At 38.0% G+C, this 23,877-nt stretch overlaps 1 long non-coding RNA gene across 1 annotated transcript in view; it reads left to right on the plus strand.

Annotated features, from left to right (window-relative positions):
* The first annotated feature begins 5,090 nt into the window (after positions 1-5,090).
* LOC131484038 (uncharacterized) overlaps positions 5,091-23,877 on the plus strand; it is a 72,330-nt gene continuing 53,543 nt past the window's right edge. The window contains exon 1 of the long non-coding RNA XR_009247984.1: positions 5,091-5,246. This is a non-coding gene — a long non-coding RNA (uncharacterized LOC131484038). The remainder of the gene's footprint in view (positions 5,247-23,877) is intronic.

The following is a 23,877-nucleotide window of genomic DNA, read 5'->3' on the forward strand; positions in this document are numbered from 1 at the left end:
TGATCTGACCCTTGCTGATCATTTTGCCTCATCTCTTGACACCTCCCTTGCTCTTCTTTAACAATAAGCACTCTCCACCCTAAATTACTCTTGGTTCCTCAAATATACCAAGTTCTATTTGTCTCAGAGCTTTATCACAAGCTTCTTCCTTTTCCTGGAATGCTCTTTCCTTTATCCTTGGCTGCTATTGCTTCTATATGGCTTCTAGGACTTCTTGCCTGAACTTTCTTATCCCCAGTGTTTGTTATGTCTGATGTCCTAAGACTCTGTACTTTCTTTTCTTTTATTGCACTAGATATTATTTGCTAGTGATTCTTCTTCCCTTTGATGTGAAGTCCTTGAGGGCTGAGACCATGCCTTCCTTTATGTCTCCAGCAGGTTGTATGGTGTTGAATCTAGAATAGACCCACAGTAAGTGGTTTTTTCCAGCTTCATTGAGATATAATTGACCAAAAATTAATATGTATTTAAAGTGTACAGCGTGATTATTTGATATACATATATACATTGTGAATGATTACCATAGTCAAACTAATTAACACATCCATCACCTCACATAGTTATTTTTTTGTGGTGCAAACACTTAAGATCTATGCTGTTAGCAAAGTCAATAGTATTCACTACAGTCACTATGCTATATATTATTAGATCCCCAGAACTTATTTATCTTAGAACTGAAAGTTTGGGGGTGCCTGGGTAGCTCAGTCGGTTAAGTGTCTGACGTTAGCTGAGGCCATGATCTCATGATTCGTGATTTTAAGCCCCACATTGGGCTCTCTGCTATCAGCACAGAGCCTGCTTTGGATCCTCTGTCTCCCTCTTTCTCTGCCCCTCCTCCACTCATGCTCTATCTCTTTCTCAAAAAAAAAAAAAAAAGAACTGAAAGTTTGTACCCTTTGACCAACATCTTTTCATTTTACCCATTGTCCAGTTCCTGATAACCTCTAGTAACTCCTATTCTACTCTGTTTCTGTAAGTTTGACTTTTTTTTTTTAATTCCACATGTAAGTTAGATTATACAGTATTTGTCTTCTTTGGCTTATTTTCCTTAGCATAATGTTCTTCATTGTGCACATAGCACAATTTCCTTCTTTTTTTAATGAATGAATAATATTCCATTGTATATATCTATATATCATCTGTATCTATATCTGTCTATCCATGTATCTATACATATACGTCTTTTTATCCATTCAGCCTTTGATGGACACTTAGGTTGTTTCCATGTGTCAGCTGTTGTGAATAATGTTGTAATTAACATGGGAGTGCAGATATCTCTTTGACATAGTGATTTCATTTCCCTCAGATGTATAACCAGAAGTGGGATTGCTGGAAGATATTAGCTGTGGGTTTGTCATATATGGCCTTTATTATGTTGAGGTAAATTCCTTCCATATCTAATTTGTTGACAGTTTTATCATAAAAGGATGCTGAGTTTCGTCAAATGCTTTTTCTATATCTGTTAAATGGTCATCTGAATTTTACCCTTCATTCTGTTTGCTAGAGTATCACTCTTACTAATATTTGTGTGTCAACTCATCCTTGCATCCTTGAGTCCTTTCAGTTTGCTGTTGAATTCAGTTTGCTAGTATTTTGTTGTGGATTTTTAAAACCTGTGTTCTTTAGGGATATTGGTAGTTTTCTTGTAGTATCCTTATTGATATCAGGATAATGCTGGCCTTGTAAAATGAATTTGGAAGTGTTTTCTTCTCTTCATTTTTTGGAAGAGTTTAAGAAGGATTGGTATTACTTCTTTAAACATTTGATAGACTTCATCATAAAGTCATTTGGTCCTGGGCTCTTTTTTTTGTTGGGAGACTTTTGAGTACTGACTCAGTCCCCTTACCCATTATTTGATCTTTCCACATTTTCTATTCATGGTTCAGTCTTGGTTAGTTTTATGTTTCTAGGAACTTACTCATTTATTTTAGATTATCCAATCTGTTAGACGTTGCCATTTTTGAAAAAGTTCTTGGGGCACCTGGGTGGCCCAGTCGGTTGAGCGACCGTCTTCGGCTCAGGTCACGATCTCACAGTCCATGAGCTCGAGCCCTGCGTCGAGCTCTGTGCTGACAGCTCAGAGCCTGGAGCCTTCTTCTGATTCTGTGTCTCCCTCTCTGTCTGCCCCTCCCCCACTCATGCTCTGTCTCTGTCTCAGAAATGAATAAAATAAACATTAAAAAAAATTAAAAAAAAAAGTTCTTTAGCCACCCTTGCCACAGGTGACTTCTTGTTGGTTGATTTTTTTTTTCCTGAAAATCCCTTGCCTGTACTGTGTTGCCTGACCTTTCCTTCTTACCCTCAGTTTCCTCTCTGTGCTCCTTCTCAAATTCATGCTAGTTTCTTATCCAGTCAGCTATCCTATAAGTTACCTCTTTGGCTAGCTCCATACCATATAGGCTATTACAGGCTACCCCATATTCAAAATCAAATCTTCCTATTATTATTTAGGTTAGGCTAGGCTACACACTTACACTGAGGTATCAAGTAACCACAAAATACCAGTGGCTTACCACATAAAGATTTCCACCTTGTTCACAAAAGGTCTGCTTTGGGTTATCAAGGGAACTCTCCTCTATGCAGTGACCTGGGATTCCACCCTATAGTATTATCCTAAAGCTTTACTTCTGGAATAGGTGGTTTTTGGATCACTTTAATAGGAAGGTAAAGGGAGAGGGTGTCAAACCAGTTGATCTTTTAAAAATTTGTGTTAATAGATTTCAGTTATGTAAACAATCATCAGTTCAGTTTGCTTCAATTGTATCCCTACTCACCATATCTACTCTTACTGGACGATTTTGAAAATGATCCCAGAAATTTCCTCTATAAATGTTTAAGTATGTACCTTTAAAAGACATGGATTCTTTCTAAAAGCATCATCAAAATACCATTTTCACATCTAAAAGATGACACAATTTCTTAATATTATCAAATAATCACTCAGCCCCACCGGCCCTTAGGTATTTTAGCCAGAAAGAGACACATTACACACATTATTGGCCAGAACTAGTCACATGGCTCTAACTAAAGCTGGGAAGGCAGTTTTTTTGTGTACCCAGGAAAAGAATTATGAAGCAGGACTTGGTGAACACAACCTAACATTAGATAAGTTTTACTGAGCTCACTTTGCTTCTTTTTAAGCATTTCTTTCTTCCCTTGTGTTTATCAGTAAAGGTTCTCAGGCATATTGAGCAATGCTACTGTCATTAACTACTCAAACATGACATCTCAGAATTTTGGGACAGACACACAGATCTACTTTGTTTACTTAATTCATAAGTATTCCATTCTGATTCCTGCCCATACATTTCATAAAGGTCCAATTTAAGTGTTAACCTCTTTTGGAGAAAGGTTTTCCTGACCTAAAACTGGCAGTGAACTTTCACTCCCTAATTGTTTAAACATAGTAGTTATTGGTACTAGATTGCGAATTATTTCAGTCATGGTGCTTTCTTTTTGCAGTCAAATGCTCTACCACTGAGCTATACCCCCATGGTGCTTTCTTTTTGAAGCACAGCCAGGATCTGATCCCTAAGTGAGTGGGTGCCCTGCCTGGTGATTTTGCAGCATGAAGTATCTGCTCATGCTGCATAAGTGAAGATGGAGTAGGTCAAGAGAAGGGTGAGCCACAGGTGATATGGTGATATGGTTCAGGGTGAGCCTAGACTATAAAGGGATGTAGGTCTTAAGGTCAAGAGGAGCAGCCACTTATTTGCAGAAATTTTATCACTAAGTTAGGTGGGAGGGTGTGCTAATCGACAAACCTATCTCCTGCTCAGCTTTTCTTATATTCCTGGGGGTGACAGTGGCACCGATGACATACTTTTTATGCCATCTGTCATAGACTCTGGGTCTAGAGTTCTTTCTTGTCCAGCAAGAAAGTGGGACACAGGATTAAAATGCGAGAGATGGCTAATGTCCAGGAGAAGACAAGAGCCCCTATCAAGGGTCCTTGCTCCATTTTTATTAGGATCAGAAGACTTACAAACATGGTGATGGATGTGCACAAAGAGACAGTGAAACTGTGAACATTAACTCATGGGCGTGAGGGAAAGGGGGTTTTGAAAACATGCCGTTTCAGGGATTTGGGTTAATACAAAACAAAATCCTGGCTCTGGAGGAAAGTTGTTTATAGCAGATGTGAGGCACCACCTCTGTTTACCTAAACTGGTCTAGGGGACAAGAAAAGCAGAGCTGTCTCAGGGTCAACAAGGCACCTTTCTTTTGCTAATTAGCTTGGCTCTGGGCAACTTTGCTGGCAGTGGTCTATAGCCCTATTTACCTGTTTACCTAATTTGGTCCTTCCTTCCTGTGAAAGCAGCTTCCTGCTATGGTACTAAATTAGGGGGCATTTCCTCCCTGAATACCTAATCTTATTTACCTCACAGACTTTTGTTCTATATTGGGGCCTTTGCCCCGCTCTCTCTGTGCCTATGTACCTAATCTTGTTTACTCAAACTTGGGTGTGAGCATCCTATGGCTTTCTAATTCCTTATACTTGTTAATCCATAGGTGCAAGCCCAGGGAATTCCTAAACTTATTCCCCGCAGACATCAAAATTTCTTAGCATATTTATTGGCCTTGGCTGATTGAAATAATTTAGCTGACCTGGCCCCCAACTAAATCCTCTGTGCCTGATGGGAAGAAGGACTGCTGATGCCTGTGATGCACTTAGCAGTGAGACGGGAGGGACACTTGTCGAGGTACCCTCTGAAGCAGCAGCATCCACCTGATAGTCCATGCTGCTGCATCAGAGTTTTGATAGGAAGTTAAAATTCCATGTCTCATTCCTTGTCCAGTTTTTTAATCTGAAAGTTTAGTATCTACAGAAGTCTGTACAGTCATAGGCTTCCTTGAGAGTTTCTGAACTGATGCAGCGGAATGAGAAGTGGGACTTTCTAGTTAATTTAAGCATAGTTTCATCTAAAAGAAGATGTAAACTCTATATAGAGAAGATTTCTCTATATCATGCATGTTGTTCTTCAACAGTTAGTCACTTTTTTTTTTCCTAATTAAGAAAGGTTTAGCTCTCATATGTCCAAAGTCCTGTATCTCTCTTATCCTGTGTCTTCTCTCTTATCCCAGCAGGAATTTCTATAGGAGCAAGTGCTAGAACAGAAGTTTTCACCAAAAACAAAGGAAGTAAGTAGAGACAAAAGCAATACAACAAGACCAAGGAAAAAAAAGCCAGGATGTTGATTTGGGGACTCTTGACAGTGGAAGGAGGTGCCAGCCAACTACTGAGAGTAAGTATAGGGTCAGTAACCCTGAACTCAAAAGATGAGAACCATGGTGTGTGTGAATGGACAATGATGGAGGATGGGGTTGAAGGCTGTAGTGATTTTCTAGAACAAGCTCTGGTGTTCCTGGTTTGACTTTATGAGATGGAAGAAACTTGATTAGTGGATGGGATGGCCAGGTGTGAAAACTAGGTGGAACAGACACTGTGCACTCTGCAACCTTTGTTTATCTCTGGTTTGGATGTTCTCTGAATCTGCCAACTCATGTTTTGTTCGGCTTACTCTCAGTGGTGGGAGGTTTGGATTTTATTTATACTTTTGTTGTGATAAATAACTTAGAATTTAAGATCCACCTGAAAATGAAGGTGTTTCCTCCATGAGCCAGCAAAATGGTGCTATGACACTTCCCAAGTATGACCATCTAGTAGCATGTCCTGGCCAGAGCCACTCAACTTGTTCTGTTCCACTTTCTGGCCACTGTAGGGTAGAGAGTGGTTCTCCCAGCCCTTGGCTGGGCATCAAGGACACCAGGAGAACATGTTAAAAGTACCAGTTCTGGCTGCTGTGCCCATGAGATTCTGATTTAGTACACTGAGTGGATTCAAATTTGGGAACTGATATCATAGATTTGCATGTAACTTGTTCTGTCAGAGTAGTGGCATTATATTTCTGTGAATATTAATCTTTAGAAACTGGGTAATTAGCACTTAACTATACAATCTGAGATTGTAAACAAACTAACAAAAAGCCCAAGTTAATTATGATTCTCCAAAAAATTGGAGCCTGCAGTAGACAACATAAGCTGGCAGTTTTCAAGGCAGACTAAATGTTGTGTAAATGGTAGCCAATCTCCACCTCCTAGTACTTGAAAGAGAGAAGAAGTGATACATTGTATGCTTCATCAAAGATGTTCAGCCTTTATAATGTTTAACATCTTGGCTTCCATATCCACATAAATGGATAACATTGGACCCGTAGGGAAAGACATAAAGAATCCTTATTAGCATCGTATTATTTTCCTGAGAAGATTAAATGGATTTACTTAAGTGACAGATATATTTCTGCTATAGAGAAATGTAAGAAAAAGCATGTGATACTTTTTAGGAAAACAATAGGATATGAAATGACAGAAAAGACTATTTAAGACAGAATTCATCATTGTTCCTTCTCTTTCTCCTGACTTTTCAATTTCTATCAATATATCAGAGACTCAAACCCTCAGATTTTACTTGTTACTGCCTTACAGGCTTTACTTTACAGTGAACCACCACCCATAAGACAATTCTGGCCCCCACTGATTTTTGTAAGGCCCCCAAAATTGTTTTTACATTTTTTAAATGGTTGGAAAAAAATTCTAAAGATGAATGATATTTCATGACATGTGAAAAGTATATGACATTCAAGTGCTAGTATCTATAAATGAAGTTTTGTTGGAATGCAGCCAACTGCATTCATTTACATATTATCTCTGGCTGCTTTTATAGTAACAGAACCCAGTAGTTACACAGAAGCATGTGACCCACAATGCCTAAAACACTTAATCTCTGGCCCTTGACAGAAAAAGTTTATCTTAGTAGATTATAAGCTTCTTGAGCCCAGGAACTATATCTTTCTAATACCTTTATCCTAAGAAACCACTAACACAGTGCTTAGCACAGAGTAAATTCTCCATAGAAGTTTGAAGAAATATGCATTTAAAAAGTGATGTAGTACAAAGTGAGCTGCTCTTTTTTCCCTGAAGCAGCTAACCCAGGGACTTTACTCAGGAGGGTCTCAATATATGGTTTTTTTAAATTGAAATTTAACTATTCTCTCTCTTGTTGAAATCCGTGGTTCTCAAACTGCACCGTGTATCAAAACCATCTGAAGGACATGACAGAACACAGATTTCTGGGCTATATGGTTGGCTTAGTTGGTTAAGCATCCAACTTTTGATTTCAGCTCAGGTCATGATCTCACAGTTCGTGAGTTCAAACCCTGCATCAGGCTCTGCACTGACAGCACAGAGCCTACATTCTCTCTCTCTCTCTCTCTCTCTCTCTCTCTCTCTCTCTCTGTCTCTCTCCCCCTCCCCCCTCTTAAAAATAAATAAACATTAACAAAACAAAACACAGATTTCTGTGGCCCCATCCTAAGAATCTCTGATTTAGTAGGTCTGGGGCAGGACCTGAGAACTTTCATTTCTAGAATGTTCCCAGGTTCCCAAATGGGGGTGAACATCAGAATCATCCAAGGAAGTGTGTTAGAAATACATATTTCTAAGTCTCATTCCAGAAATTCTGATTTAGTACGTCTGGGTTTGGGCCCAGGGATCTGCTCGACAAGGCATCCAAGGCATATATAACAAGGTGTCCAACTGTTTCTGGGATTTCTGGGGGTCACCCCTTTTGGGATCCACAGTGATAACATCCTCTGAGGTGTGAGTACTGTTTGATATTCATATAGTTAGTGCTTTTTTTCATAGACTAATAGATTGATGGGTTTAGAAGAGATCATCTAGTTTGCTAGTTTGGTTTCCAAAACTCAAATGACACCAGGGTTGGGTGAAATGTTTGCTTTTGTTTTTTTTTTTTTTTTAAATCTCATACCTGGGAATGAAAAGATACAGTATGAAGTAGGGTGAAGAGGAGAGCTTATCGATCTGTGTTGTCTCTGGGAATGGTGTCTGGGGAGGTTGCTGTGGAGCTGACAAAATTTGCCTTTGGAGAATGGCCCTACAGTTGGAGAAATACTGTTCCAGTCTAACTGCTGGGCTTTTACTTCATGGAGGAAACTACATAAGCCTACATGTTAATATTTCCATTAAATTCTCAGTTGCTGAAAAACCGATTAAGTTAAGAGAAAATCCTTTTCTTCATAAATTAGGACATAATGACAAAATAATTTTTATAATGACAAAATTGCTAGGCTCCAGTGAACATTATGTAAAGCTTTTAATTTACAATTTTATTTCTGGCTGTGTGATGCTCTAACAAATTTTCAGCAGTCATCTATTAACCGAGCTGTTAGAAGAAATGGTACACTCATTGTAAGCTTGTGTCAGCTCTGATATAGTCACATAGAAACTCAAGTTCACCTGGGCTGCACTGCTAAACAGTCTGGATCTCAGGCACAGTGCTTCCATGAAAGCAATATTTGACACAACATATTCCCCTGTCCATTCTCCACATTAATAAAGGAGCTGAAATGAGAGGCCATGTGTTGTAGCAGAGAATTGGGTTTGGAGCCAGACAACCTACTCTCACGTGGGAGTCGACTGTGTACTTGGAGTGACCTTGAGGGAGTCATAACAACCACTCTATGCTATTCCTCCACTGTAAGATTAAAGGGGTTTTGTTGGTAGCAGATGATTCTTATATGAAAGTGTTCACGAGCCACAAAGCATTCTACCCACTTACAGCATTGTTAATGTGATTGCTAATGTGTTTGTTAACAGATAAACAAGATTCTTGTCTGGAAGTCCGGAAACATGTGCTTGGTGCATATAGTATGCAATCTGTACATGTTTATTGGATGAAACTGAGAGAATGAAATGACAAAGAAAATTTATTGGTTTAAAATAAATATGTTAAATGCTTTATAGAGCAGAACTAGACTAGAGGTAAGAAATGAACCAAGTATGTGTTTTGCAGAATGTCACATTTGCTTTTTTGCAGGTATGTGCTTTAGATTTTGTTAGCAGTCTTAGACGTAGAAATTTACTTTATTAAATTTACTCTGTTAATAATATAACTGTATTAATACTGTATTAGAAAATTCACTGAGTCTTAATGGCATTTCAAATCCACTTTAGATTTATTCAGGGTGAGAAAAACCCTGATTTAAACTGTGTTGTTATTCAATACAAAGCAAGAAAGAATCTCACATAGCTTTTTTTATATATTGATATCTCTTTATTGTTACTTTTTTGATTTAAATATAGTTGACATATAATGTTATATTAGTTCCAGGTGTACAACCTAGTGATTCAAGAGGTTTATACATTATGCTGTGTTCTTATATATTGATACTTCTGTAGCCTGTAAAGGGGACTGCATTCTCATTCATTTCTCACTGGTTCATTTCAGATAGTTACTATTCAAAAGAAGCAGACCTTCAACATGTGTCCTTAGCTAGATGCCTCAACAACTAGAAGCATAGCAGATGCTTTTATAGAAATGTAGAAATTTGTATGGTGGCTTCAGCAAGAGCAAAAAGTACAGACTTAATGTATTTCCATATTTGTAGGTATTATTTTAATATAGGGTTAATCCAAACCCATTGAGCCCATGTTTATTTATTTAAAGAGCTAGATGCTGAGAAAATAATAATCCATGAGGCACAACCCTGGCCCAGGAGCTTCTGCTGGGAAGACAGACAAGTGAACAGGCAGTTATTGGGCGGTGTGTAAGTCTGGGTGGGGCTGTGGGAGCACAGAGAGGCACCCACCTGGTCTAGCAGCCTGTGACAGGGCAGGTTTGTCAGAGGATGTGACATCCTCACTGGGACCTGAAGGGTCAGCGGGGGCTGGAGTTCAGCAACTTGTAAGAGTTGGTCCCAGAAGGTGAGGTGAGTTGATGGGCACTGCTCTCAGGACCTGGACACCAGAGAGAGAGCTGTGAAGACTGTAGTGATAAGTGTGTGAGGACAGGAGAAAAGGAGAGGGGGCCGCCCTCATGACCATGCTCCAGCCTCAGTCCAGAACAGGCCCAATAAGCCCATGAGCAGAGAGAGCAGGGGAACCACGTGCACAGGGTGAAGCAGGGTGGCCATGAAAGAGGCCCGTGGCCAAGAAAGGAGTACTACCCCTCTCTTATCAACTGATGGGAACTGCATGTGATTTCCCACCACTACGCCCTTGACCTGGGCTCTGGCCCTGTTCCAAATCAGTCAAACCTCAGTTTCATGCCACTTTGCTTCAATGAACTCTTTGTCGCACACTCTCAGAATTTGCTCCCAACACTCATTAGGTACCGTGGTCTGTGCTGTTGGTCTTGATGCCTGCTTCGTATTATTATAATCTGTCTTGACTCCACTGGAACTTGAGCTATGATTGTCACCCTTCTCAAGGTGACACGGTTGCAGATCTATCACCATTTGACTCTTATGCAGTCACTAGGACACTAAATCTACCACTGTTTTCCCAGTTTACCTTTGGGTGTCTGTTGGTTGAAGTTATCAGAACAAAAATTCTCAAATATATAAGGTGCTACTTTTCTTTTATCTTTTCTTCCAGCAGTAGAATTGAACAAAAAGTAATGGTTGTTGGTTACTGCGTGATATATGATAACATCAGAGTGGGCTGAGTAGATGTGATGCCAGCAGCTGGTATGAGGACTCCCATAGTGAAGCTAATGGGAACTCCCAGGGAGAAAAGGATGGAAATGAAATCCCATGTTTTTAAGAAGGGATATCCCCAGCCTAACTGACATTGTGATTTGTTATCCATATTAGACAGATTTTAGAGCCTGTAGGCTATAGTCAGCACCATAACCCATGTCTTCTTGCTCTTGAAGTGACTCAGACTCCTGAGATAATCAGGAAAACGACTCCTCTAACTCACACACACATCATCTACTTGGCTAGAAATATAAGAGTTGGGGGTCCCAGGAGCTCATCTAGTCAAGTCTGCCATACTGTCTGAAGCAGATGCTCTCACTGCAATATCCTTGCACAGCAAGTTTCTTTCCATAATTCCTTAATTGCCATGATTCCAGACTTGCCAATAAGCAAACATATTCTCTTCGCCCACACTCTATTCTATAAACTTGAATTTCCTTCCCGAATGCTCTGTTCTGCCAGTGTATACTACCACTGTCCAGCCAACTAAGCCAGAAACAGGAGTCACATCTTGGACAAGTCCCCCTCCTTTCTTGTATGTTAGTATCTGAATCCTGGTTTTGTTTTGTTTTGTTTTGTTTTGCTTTGTTTCTTTGAAGCAGCTTTTCTCCTCTTCCTTTTTTTCTGTTATCACTGTCTATCTCCACCAAGACCATTATTTTTGTGCTCTATTAGTAAATTTCACACAAGATCGATGTTTCTGTATCATTGATTTTGTCAGATCTCTCCTGTTTAAATCTCCAGAGAAAACTGCAAAATAAGTTTTGCTGTATACCTGGAATTTAAGGATCTCTACAGCTTGAGACAAATGGCAACCTCTTCAAACTGATTTAGTAATTATTGCTACTATATGGTACACAGTCTTTACTGTGTTTTTAAAATTTTTTTAATGTTTTTTATTTTTTGAGAGATGGAGAGAGACAGAGGGCAAGCAGGGGAGGGGTAGAGAGAGAGGGAGACATAGAATCCAAAGCAAGCTTCAGGCTCTTAGCTCTCAGCACAGAGCCCGATGCAGAGCTTGAACTCATCAATGCAAGATCATGACATGAAGTTGGACACTTGACCGACGGAGCCACCCAGGCACCTTTGTACTGTGTTTTTACCATCCTCAGAAAAATGTCACATTTGTTCATAATGTTAAGGCTTTCTGATTCAGTGGCCCCTGCCAGACTGGTTCTTTTCCCATCATTCCAACTATCTAAATTCTGGCTAGAAAAGATACATCTTCCCATATTCTTCCCTTACTCATTAATGTCTTATTTCTTGAACTCCTTTGACACTTGGTGTTGGTGGCCCATACTCCATTCCACCTTGCAATGTGAGTGGGAATGTGTGTGTGGCTATTACTTGGAGTATAAGCAGATAGGGGACAGGTTCTGCACATCCAGTGAATTAAATGGAAGTTGTGGTTCTGTTGAGAAGAGTTGTGCTAATAATAACTTTCTTTGGATGGTCCTGGAGAAGGTAGGTGACAAAAGAGTAAGATGGTGATACCTGCCTAGACCTATTATAGCTGGTGCCAGGTCAGACCAAAGGCCCTTTGAAGCATCAGTGCTAACTCAGAAATGTTGAGGGCAAAAATAGGGGACAGACTTGGCAAGGAGGTCAGATCACCAGTATCTGGCAAGTAGAACAGAAGGAGTTAGGGCAGGGTGAAGTGCCACATGCTGGTCTTAAATGTGTTTAAATTGAAACTAGTGTCCTTGATAAAGCCAAATGATGTTCTTCCCCAAGGCGGAGGCAAGTCCTATGAAACAGACTAAGCCACTCTATATAAACGGAGTTTTTAAGTAAAAGAATCAGAGGGGTCATTTGGCTTTGAACACTAATGTTCTGATATAAGACAAACACTTGCTGCTTTTTAAAAAAAATTTCATATGTACCTTCCCCATGCTGAGGAAGTATTTTGGACTCCTGTTACTTCTCAGAAAATGTTCCTCAAAGACAAAAGAACAGAGCTCTGATCATCTTTTTGAATTTAAGGCATCCTGGGATTAAAAATTTTTTTCTTGATTAAAATAGTTTGAATACAAAGGGCTATACAATTTAATTAAGTGCCAGTTGATGGATGCCAGTTTCCCTACAGTCTTATCTCCCTTTTCCCAGTCATATATTTTTGTTATGAATTCCTTTACTCTTTCCTGATTAACCAACAAAAATGCATGACTAAATTGTTTAAGCTTAATTCTTGGCTTATTTGTGTTTTATATTCTATTTTGTTGGCAAGATATTTTAATGTCTTTCCTCCCACTAGCAGAATTTATGGCAGAAAAATTGCTTTAGCTTTAAAAAAGAGACCTGGCAGGGCAGGAATTTTCGGCTGATCACTTGGTTTCTGAAATTTTAGCAGAAATAAACAAGATGATTAGTTTGAAATGTAATTCATAGTCAATGAGTTTAAAAAAAAAATACTTGAGTTGCTGATTACAGCTAGCTCAAATAGACCCCCTAAAATGTAATTTACTTTTGGAATGATTCCAAATGGATTCTTTCTGCTTAAATTTGCAAAATTTCCCAATGCTGTGTCAATATTTCAAATAGTACTTAAAAAGTTTATTAGTAGCATTGATCTGACTTTAATCATCTGGCCTGAATGTTGGTGGTATCTTGAATTTTATGAGCACAATATACATGAATCGAAAAGAGACATTGGTTTGGATAAATGCATAGCCCTGATTTTCCCCCATGCACTTTCACTATTGCCCTTTTTCTTCTAATGTTTTTCTTTTTTCTTTTTGAAAATTTTTATTATGGATAATTTCAAATTTACAGACACAAGAGAAGAAAGCAAAGCTCTAACTATGCAACACTCAGCTTCAAGCATCATGAGCTGTGCCAATCTTGTCTCATTCATCTCCTACCTACTTTTCCTTTCCCTGTGCTGATTTTTTTAAAGCAAATTCTGGATGTGCAAGTCATTTCATGTGTAAATATTTTAGCATGATATCTAAATTATGATTCTTTTAAAAAATAACTTTAATACCATTATCACATCTAAAAAAATCGAGATTGCTTCCTTCATCAAATATCCAACTCAAATTCCCTGTTTTATCTCATATAGATTTTATAGTCCATATATTCAAATCAGGGTCTGAATGAGGTCCATCCGTATATTATAATTGCTCAGCATGTCACTTAAATTTCTTTTGAGTATGGGTTTCTTATTCTTTTTTTCCCCTTCTAATACATTTTTTGGAGAAACTAGTCATTTATTTTTCTAGATTGTCCTACAATATAGATTTTCCGGGTTGTATTCATTCCCATGTTTTTACTTGGCATCTTGCTCTGTCTTTTGTATTTGTTGAATAATCTGGTCACTGCATGATCTGTCCATGCCTGACTATTCAGTGTCATCTCACACAAGCATTCTGTACTCATCCAGAATTTGCCCACCTCTACCTAGAATGGTCTGACTGCTCAGCTCAAATGTTGTTTTCTTAGGAAAGCCTTATCTAAGGTAGGAACCTATCTCGTGCTCTTCTAGCACTTTTTTCTTCATAGCAATTATCTTTATAACATATTTGTATGTATATTATTTAATACATGTTTAAAAAACTGTCTTTTTTGCACACCATTGAATAGTCAGCACCTAATATAGCAACCAATCCGTGAAAATGTGTCAAAAAATGATGAATTTGATGATTAACTAAAATGAATTCTATACTATGCACTACTCAGCTTCAAGCATCATGAACTCATGGCCAATCTTGTCTCATTAATTTCCTGCCTACTTTCTCCTTTCCCCTACACTGAATTCTTTTGAAGCAAATTCTAGACATGGAAGTCATTTCATGTGTGAATATTTTATATCCCCCCTTGCTTCTTGAATATTACTTAATACAAATGAGGTGACCACAAGTTGTGCTCCAGTTATTCTTTATCTTGGTCCTACCTCCTGGTCTTCCACATGTGGCTACTTTTCACACCCACTATCGTGTAATACTGCAGACAGCTGGTCAGTATTCCTCTAGGGGAGACTATAAAGGACATGTGGAATTTAGTCACATTTCTTTTGGTGGTCGTGATGGTCTTGGGAGCCTGCATTGCTTAGGGAGCTTTAAGGGAAATTTTCTCAAAATGCAAATGAACTCTTTATTTAAAAGGAGATGGTTATACTTATATATTAGTGTGCTTGGGGTGCCATGACAGAATACCACAGACTGGGTGGGTTAAGTAATAGAAATTTATTTTCTTATAGTCTTGGAGGCTGGAAGTGCAAGATCAAGGTGCTGGGAAAGTTGGCTTCTGACACCTGTCTTTCTGGCTTGCCAACAGCTGCCTTCTCACTATGTCCTCACGTAGCTTTTCCTTTGTGCCCTTGAAAAGAGAGAGAGAGATACCTTTCTGGTGTCTCTTCCTCTTCCCAGAAGGACATCAGTTCTGTTGGATTAGGTCCCCACCTCACCCTTTTTCTGTTTTTGTTTTTTTGAGACAGAAAGAGAGAGAGAATGAGTGGAGGATGGATGGGGGGCGGGGCGGGGGGGGACAGAGGATCTGAAGCAGACTCTATGCTGACAGCAGAGCCCAATGCAAAGCTCGAATTCATGACCCGTGAGATCATGACCTGAGCTGAAGTTAGACACTTAACCGACTGAACCACACAGGTGCCACAAACCCCCACCCTTTTACCTCATTTAACCTTAGTTACCTCCTAAAAGGCCCCATTTCCAAATATAGTACAGTCATTAAACATTTGATTTAATATAATGGTTAAATAACAATTTTAAGTACTAAAAATAAAGTTTAAAACATACAAAAAGGGTAAAAGCAGGGCTACATTTAGAACTAAGATTTGAATACAAAATGTAATATGTATTTCTGAAAATCTTTGTAAAGTACTTAAAACATACTTACGTAACCATGACATCTTAGATCAATTTATAAGTGGGCCTTAGAAAAATGATGTGAAAAACCACTCTGACATACCAATTAGTGACCCAAAGCTCAAATTTTATGAACTACAACCATGTCATATCAAATGCATTTATGCCCCTTCTCATCAATGCCCCATATTCCTTTCATTGTTTTATTTCTTCTACAGTATTTATTTTCTAAAATACCATGTAGTTTGCTTATTTTGTTTGTCTGTCTGCCTACTTCAACTAGAATGTTTAATGATCCATGAGGTCAGGGTATGTGTCTGTTCTGTTTGCTGTAGAATCTCTGGCTTCCAGATCAATAGTTATTACAATATGGGCACTTAATATACATTGGCTAAATAAGTAAATAAATTAGTAGTAAGTCAATTATTCTGTCCAATTGGATTTTAATAGTCAGGTTTTTAAAAAATTATAAATTAAATATTACTTATAATGCAATGCACCAGAATCACCTGGAGGGCTTGTTTTAGGGCTTATTGAACTCCATCTCCAAATTCTGGACTCTGTAGATCTAATGTGAGAATCTGCATTTCTAATGTGTTGTTACTGGTGCTGTTACTGGTGGTAGAGGAAACATACTTTGAAAAAACACTAACTTACAAAGACCAAAACTCAATAGCATCATGAAATTTGGGGGAGGGATATGAATTATTAGCATTTGGCCCTAACTCATGGTATAGTGCATCTGCTACGTTGTAATTAACTTGCAGAAGCACATGTAGTGGAACACTGGATTGGTGTGTTGGTAAGTGATTTTCTTGACTCCTTCGCAACAAATTAAAGGGAGTGCTGACTCCCCATAGGCTGTCATCTCACTCACGTATTTTAAATATGGACCTTCATGATGGCAGTAGATTCACAGAAGGCAAATCTTGGCTGTCCCCAGAGTGTCTTTGTTAATGTGATGAATGAATGGAAATTTCCCTTTGGAAGGCTGTTCAGGCTTTTCTTTTGGTAGAATGTATTTAAAAGTATTTGTAATGTAGCATGAAAAAAAAATAGCATTCCAGTTATTGAGATAGTAGGATTTAGCTCTTCTCTGATACTTTTCATCTTGAAAATTTTTTGCAAACATTAACTAATGCCTCAGGCAATCCTTGGAGGCAATTTATACTCTATATTTTGTTCTTTTAAAGGTTGGAGACAGAAGTTTGGCTTCTATTTCATGCTTTTGTGGCCTGGCCTCTCTGCTTTTTGGTCTGTTTATGCACTGGTAGAGAGTTGGAAATCAGCCCTTAAAAATCAGATTCTCCTGCTACTCAGCAACCTCTTGAGGCCTGTTGTTTCCTGCCTCTCTTGTTATTTCTGACCATCCTATTTTTCATGTGCAATGATTAGTTACTAAGGCAATGATCTTAAGGACTCTGACTCTGTTTATCATCCAGTAGGGAGTGAACTTATAGGAAAACAGAGGTCTTGCTTTTATAGACATTCTTTTGTGTTAAAAAAAAAACAAATATTATGCTGAGTGAAATAAGTCAGTCAGAGAAGGACAGATATCATATGTTTTCACTCATATGTGGATCTTGAGAAACTTAACAGAAGACCATGGGGGAAGGGAGGGGGAAAAATAGTTACAAACAGAGAGGGAGGGAGGCAAACCACAAGAGACTCTTAAATACAGAGAACAAACTGAAGGTGGATGGGGGAGGGGGGAGAGAAAACGGGTGATGGGCATTGAGGAGGGTGCTTGTTGGGATGAGCACTGGGTGTTGAATGTAAGCCAATTTGACAATAATTAATATTAAAACAAACAAACAATGAATGAGATGTATACAGAATTATCAGCAAAATAAGCACAACTCTGTTGGCCTAGAAATGTTTTCATTAACGTGCTCACTGTATTCAATAATTATTGGGTTAAATTTATCTCCTAACTCTTCCTATGTTCTTAAATTTTGAGGGGGTAGGAAGCCTATTATCAGAAAGTATATTTTTTATTGGATAAGAAAGCATATACACAAAGTCCAGAGGATCAGACAAAATATTTCTTTCATTCTTAAGTATACCACAGCCACCTTGACCAGTAAGGAGAGGGCAGGTGCTCTTTCTAGTCTTTCTTCTTTCTTCATCATTGAATATTTGTTGAGTGCCTAGTACAGACTAGGTACCTGTCTAGTTCTGGGATTAGAGCAGAGAACAAAACAAAGGTTCTGGTCTCATGGACTTAGATTATAGTAGAGGGGAATAATTAATAAATAAAATTGTATGTCTGTATTAGAATTAAGTGTTGATAATGGCGCTTGGGTGGCTCAGTCAGTTGAGTGTACGGCTCTTGATTTCAGCTCAATACATGACTTTGAGGTTCATGAGATGGAGCCCCACATTGGGCTCTGTGCTGACAGCATAGAGCCTGCTTGTGATGCTCACTCTCTCTCTCTCTTTGCCCCTTCCCTGCTTGCACATGCATGTGTATTTTCTCTCTCTCAATATAAATAAATTAAGAATAAATAAATAAAATTGAATTAAGTATTGATAAATACTGTGTAGACATTAAGACAAGAGCTTTCAAGTAAGATGACACATGGTACAAGTCCAGAAGGCACCAGGGGAATGAGCCACTTAGAGTATTGAGGGAAAAGCATTCTAGGCAGAGGAAAATTAGGCACCAGGATCCTGAGGAGGGAGCATGGCTGATAATTCAGGACCAATAGGGAAGCAATGGGCTGCAGTACAATGAGTCAGGAGTACAGTGGTACCAACTGAAATCAGAGAGATACAGGAGTATACAGAGAGTTACAAATCATGTCTTCTCATTAAAAAAAATGTTTATTTATTCTGAGAGAGAGAATATGCATGTGCACATGAGCCGGGGGGGGGGTGCAAAGAGAGAGAGAGAGAGAGAGAGAGAGAGAGAGAGAGAGAGAATCTCAAGTAGGCTCCATGCTGACAGCACAGGGGCCAGATGCGGGGCTCGATCTCACAAACCATGAGATCATGACCTGAGCCAAAATCAAGAGTCAGATACTTAATTGATTGATCCACCCAGATTCCCTGAGTCTCCTCATTAAAAAAAAATTTTCATAAACTAGTTGGAGGGTTAGGTTAGGTAGGAGACCCGATGAATAGATATTTAAAGTTTATAAGATATTGTCCAGAATTGGGTAAAAGCCCTAAGATATGTTACCTAGGTTTTCCTCTAGAAAAATTGCAGATTGAATATATGGATTGTTTGAAATTTATGCTTTTTCATAGCATTAGAAATTCAAGACCTCAAGCTTAGCTTCTTATTTATCTCAAAAGAACTCAGGTTTCATCTCTAAGTGTTGTGCCCCTTAAAGAGAATCACAGTGAGAATTTGTGTGTAGAACTTGGTTCATTCTGTGCCTTTCTATCATGTTCTCCTCCTACTCCTATTATACCTGCACTAAGACTGAATTTCAACATATATTACATCATGCAAACAATCATATAAGAATTTAGCATTTAATTCAGTCCTCTGTTAGCATTAAATTTTTAAATGAACTAATTTGTTGTTGACCATTATGATTAGAATAATCACCCCATTGGAATGTATGTACAGTAGAGATAAAGGGAATTAAAACTGAAGGCTGATTCTTTCTTCTATGAATAGTTAATGTTATACCCCAGGAGGACCATCATCTGAAAATGTACTCGGGTTTCCTTTATGACTCTTGCCCATTTAAGCTGGACTAAGAATGTTGGTTTGCAATAAATAGTGGCATAAATCAGGAAAATAACCAGTCTAATTTTGATTGGCAGAATCAATGTCATTGGATCTATTTTTTATAGTTCTCAATTTCCTATGTCTTCTAATGTGGTTTCCCTGCACAACAAAAAACATCATTGAATTTTATTTATGAGTAATTTATTTGGTATTGGTTTTTCATTACTTTCTCACAAGGTGCCTTGAGGTTTGGGGTTATTTTTATTATGTATTTTACAATCATATGGCCTACTTACAAGGGGAGAATGTTGCGTGGGGTTGAGGGTACCAGAGATCTGACTTGCCTAAAAATGACAATGATATATCTTTTCATCATTTTGTGAAGCAATGGAACCCCCACTGGAAGGGTGGGTGATTTGAAGGCTTTTTTTCTCCAGTAGAGGTGACCTCATCCATCCATCCATCCATCCATCCATCCATCCATCCATCCATCCAAACCCTCCCTTGAGCTCACATTTCCCTTCAACTACCATCTCATTTATAAATTCCCTTTTCATAGAAAAAAGTCATAATTATTGTATACACATATTGCCTTTATACCTCTTTTCTTTCTTGAATGCTTTCCAGGTAGTCTTCTGTTTTTACTATACCATGAAAGTAATTCTTACTGAGGTGATCAAGAATCACAATTTCAAAGTTCTCACCCTCATCTTGACCTTTCAACTCATTAAACTCTCTTCATTTTTTTCTTCCTCCATGAAATACTTCCTTCAATTTGTCCTCACTCTTGTTTAGATTTCCTTTGGCTTCACCTTTTCTCAGTCACCTCCTCATTTCCCTTCTAAATTTTATAATACTCCAAGGCTGATCCATAGATTTCTTCTAGCCTATGAATTGTCTTCTTTATCTTATCTTTATAGTGATCTCATCTAGTCTCTTGGCTTTAAGTACCATCTGGATAGTGCAACCTCAACATTTAGGTCTTCTGCTTGGACTTCTCCAAACTTCAAACTCATATTAAATTGTCTAAATTATATTTCCTACTGGTTATAAAAATATGCATCTCAAGTTTAATGTGTCTAAGCTGGACTTCTGATTCCCACCACCCCAACCTGTACTTCCTGAAATCTTTCCCATCTAGTAATCACTAAGCCCACTGTTCCAGTTTTTCAGACAAAAATCTTAGATTGCCATAGATTCCTCTTTCTCTTACATAATACATTTAATCCATCATAAAACCTGTTGACTTTTTCCTTAAAATACATTCAATCTTTTAACCTCTACCACTACCATTCTAGTTCCAGGCACTATCATTACCTGAGACAGTTTTCTAATGTGGTTGTCCCTTTTACATTTCCATAGCAACATGAGGGTTCCAGTTTCCTAATCAATATTTGCTCTTATCACTCATTTTCATTTTAGCCAATTTAGTAGGCATGAAGTGGTATCTCATGGTGACTTTAATTTTCATTTTCATTATAATTAATGATGTTGAGCAGGTTGACCCATCATATTTAATTGCAACTCATCCCATGATACCCTCCAGGTACTCTTTATCTGTTCAATCTCTAGTTTTTTTCATAACACTTATTACCTTCTGACATGATGCATAATTTATTTATATTTACTGCTTATTACCTCCTTCCCTGATAATCTCCCTTCCCAACTAGAATGTTAGCATGGAATCTTCCCCCATTTTGCTTGTCAATGTAGCCCAAAGAGCCTAGAATAAAACCAGTATTTATTTGGTATTAGATACATATTGCTTGAGCAAATGAATGATCAATAGCCTTGGATTACTAGGAGTACCACTGCTGAGAATGGGATAGTTTCCAAGACTCACACAAAAGAAGTGAAGTGGAAGCTTCCTGTCCATTATTTCCCTTCATCATCCCTGTGCCACTTGTACTTTCTGTGTCTCTCATAGGCAGGGACCAGGTGTCTGAGTAGCATGACTAGTCACAGTTAGCAGCTACATATATATATATATATATATATATATATATATATATATATATATGTATATATATATATACTGCATATATATATATGTATATATATATATAGCTACATATATATATATATATATATGTATATATATATATAGCTACATATATATATATATATATATATATGTATATATATATATAGCTACATATATATATATATATATATACTGCACTATATGGGGATTCTCACTTGGAGAACATGATGGACATGAAAAATTACTGTGAAAGTGACAAAGTATTCAAGTGAAACACAATAGCTTTCATGGTAGTGAGATACACACACATACACACACACACACACACACACACAAGGCAATACCTTTGCAAGAAAAATCAGTGGTAAAGTAGGAGACAAAATACTAGATATTATGCTGAATGTGGCAAATAAAAATGGAATAAGACCTACTACCTGCCTTGAGGAGCTTGGCTTGCCCTACTTCCATTTCATTCACTCCACCAGGGATATGATGTAAACATGTCACTCCCATGTCAAGAACTCATCATGGTCTCTTTGTTCTCCATTAAGTCTATATTCCTTAGTGGAGCATTCAGGCTCCTTCACAAACTGGCTCCAGCCATCTTTCTTTCTAGTTTCAGTTCTTGTTTTTTCCCCTTATCCAACTCCCAGCAACACAAGAATCAAAGTTCCAGGTTATGGGCTCTTTCTGACACAGAATACTCATTTCATATCTACTTGCCTTTTCTCCTGCTCCATTTGCATAAAAATTTCCCAAGCCCCCCACTATACATTTCCACATACACAACATGCACACAGCACCTTTCCACAGTTAATAAAATCCTCCTTGTTGTTCAAGACTTGATACTTTTGGGGCAACATTCTTTCATGATTTAAGCAGAATGAATTTCTTCCCTTCCTATACAATTATGATACTTAATACAGTCTTATTTTGATTTTGATTTTGTTTATGCTTGTTTCCATCAAATATGAAGTCTGAGACAAGAGGTTGGGTCATATTCATGTTTTTGCCCAATATTCCCCCCTCCTGTTGCCTACTGTAATTGTTTACTGAACACTGAAACAGAATAAAACAAATAATAAGTAGACTCCTCTTTCCTTGTACTTAGAATATAATGAATAGATTTTTTTTAACGTTTATTTATTAATCAGAGACGGAGAGAGACAGAGCATGAGCATGGGAGGGGCAAAGAGAGGAGGAAACACAGAATCCGAAGCAGGCTCCAGGCTCCGAGCTGTCAGCACAGAGCCTGACATGGGGCTCGAACTCACAAACCGTGAGATCATGACCTGAGTTGTTGGCCGCTTAACCGACTGAGCCACCCAGGCGCCCCTGAATAGATTTTTAAAAACGTAACTAAAATGATAATCAAATGCATTTTGACATAAAGTTATTTGCATCATAGGTACATTTGCACAAATGCAATTATAGTAGATTAATTTTAAATCTCAAAAGCAAAAATGAAAGAGAAAAATCACAACTTAATAGTGTGGATACAATTCACACTATTGCTCTCACTGACTGCAGTCCCAGGAGAAAGCAGGAAATAAGAGATATGGATTGGTTCTTCTCTTTGTCAGTTCCAGATCCAGCTCCTGTGAGTCCTCTTGGTGTGAGCATCTTGCTGTGGTGAACAGGATTCTAGTGTTTAAAGATACACATTTTTCATACAACGTGGCCTCTGAGAAGAACCCAACTACTTTATTTGGTACAGCCCCTAGATCTGGAGGGAGATGCATCTTTGGGGATGGCATGTCCTTCTTCACCATCAAGCCTTTAATAGGGTCTGAAGAGTATTTTAACTCTACATGATTTTGCTTCATTTGTTGCCTTTTAGACCCGATTCCCACATGAGGTATTACTCCACAGTAATCTGTCCGCACTGTGGTACTAAGTACCGGTCATATTTCTAACAGAGTAGCTATACTTATGGACTTCCTAACTTAAAAATGTAATGGAGAAAGTAGATGATTCCAAGTAGAGCTGCAAAGATAGTTAACATTTGTAGAAGATGAATATCTAAGAAAGATTTAATCATTGTACTTGCTCTTGTTGTGACAAAGAAGGTAGATAGATGCCCTAAGACAGGTCTCTAAACGAAAAATGATTTCTCACATGGAAAATGGTGGCCAGCTGTTCTTCTCCGCAGAGTACGCAACAGCAGGGAATGTTTAAAATGTAGCATGAGGGATTTACCTCAGATACAGAAAGATTTTCTGTTTGTCAGACACTGAGATGACTTCTTGAGAGAAGTTATAGAATCTCTGAATGTGGAAACTTTTCTTTTTAACCTCATTCTGTCTGGAATAGTTCATACCCACATTTTTCATAGTATGTTCTAGTATTTTATGGGCTGTTAAGGGAAGTTACTCAAATAAAGATTCTGTTATCAAATGCATTTCAGAAACACTAGGTTTAACAAAGTTAAAAAAGAAAAAGCTCTACTGAAGGGCTTTATGGCATTTGCTTTATACTTTGTGAATTTCTGGTTAGAGTTAGGGACATGTAGTAAAACTTCTTTGTAAACTTTATTTAATCATATATAACCCATTTTTTAAAGAGGCTTTTTAAAGGATTGGTGTTCTATGTTACTTTCTGGGAGATATGTTGACCTACATATTTGAAGTGGACTTTCACATAATGTTGAAAAAATTCTCACTTGCCACATTCCTACTTTTGAAAACAATAACAAAGTAATCCACAGAGATATCTCTTTTTAAAAACCACCTAAATATGGATTCCTTTGGAATAATTTCTTTTACAGTTTTAGATGTCCAGTGAGCCACAGTGGAGTGAAAACAATGAGTGTTCAGAAGCAGAAAC

The sequence above is a fragment of the Neofelis nebulosa genome, chromosome 8 (assembly GCF_028018385.1).
Source record: "Neofelis nebulosa isolate mNeoNeb1 chromosome 8, mNeoNeb1.pri, whole genome shotgun sequence".
NCBI lineage: Eukaryota > Metazoa > Chordata > Mammalia > Carnivora > Felidae > Neofelis > Neofelis nebulosa.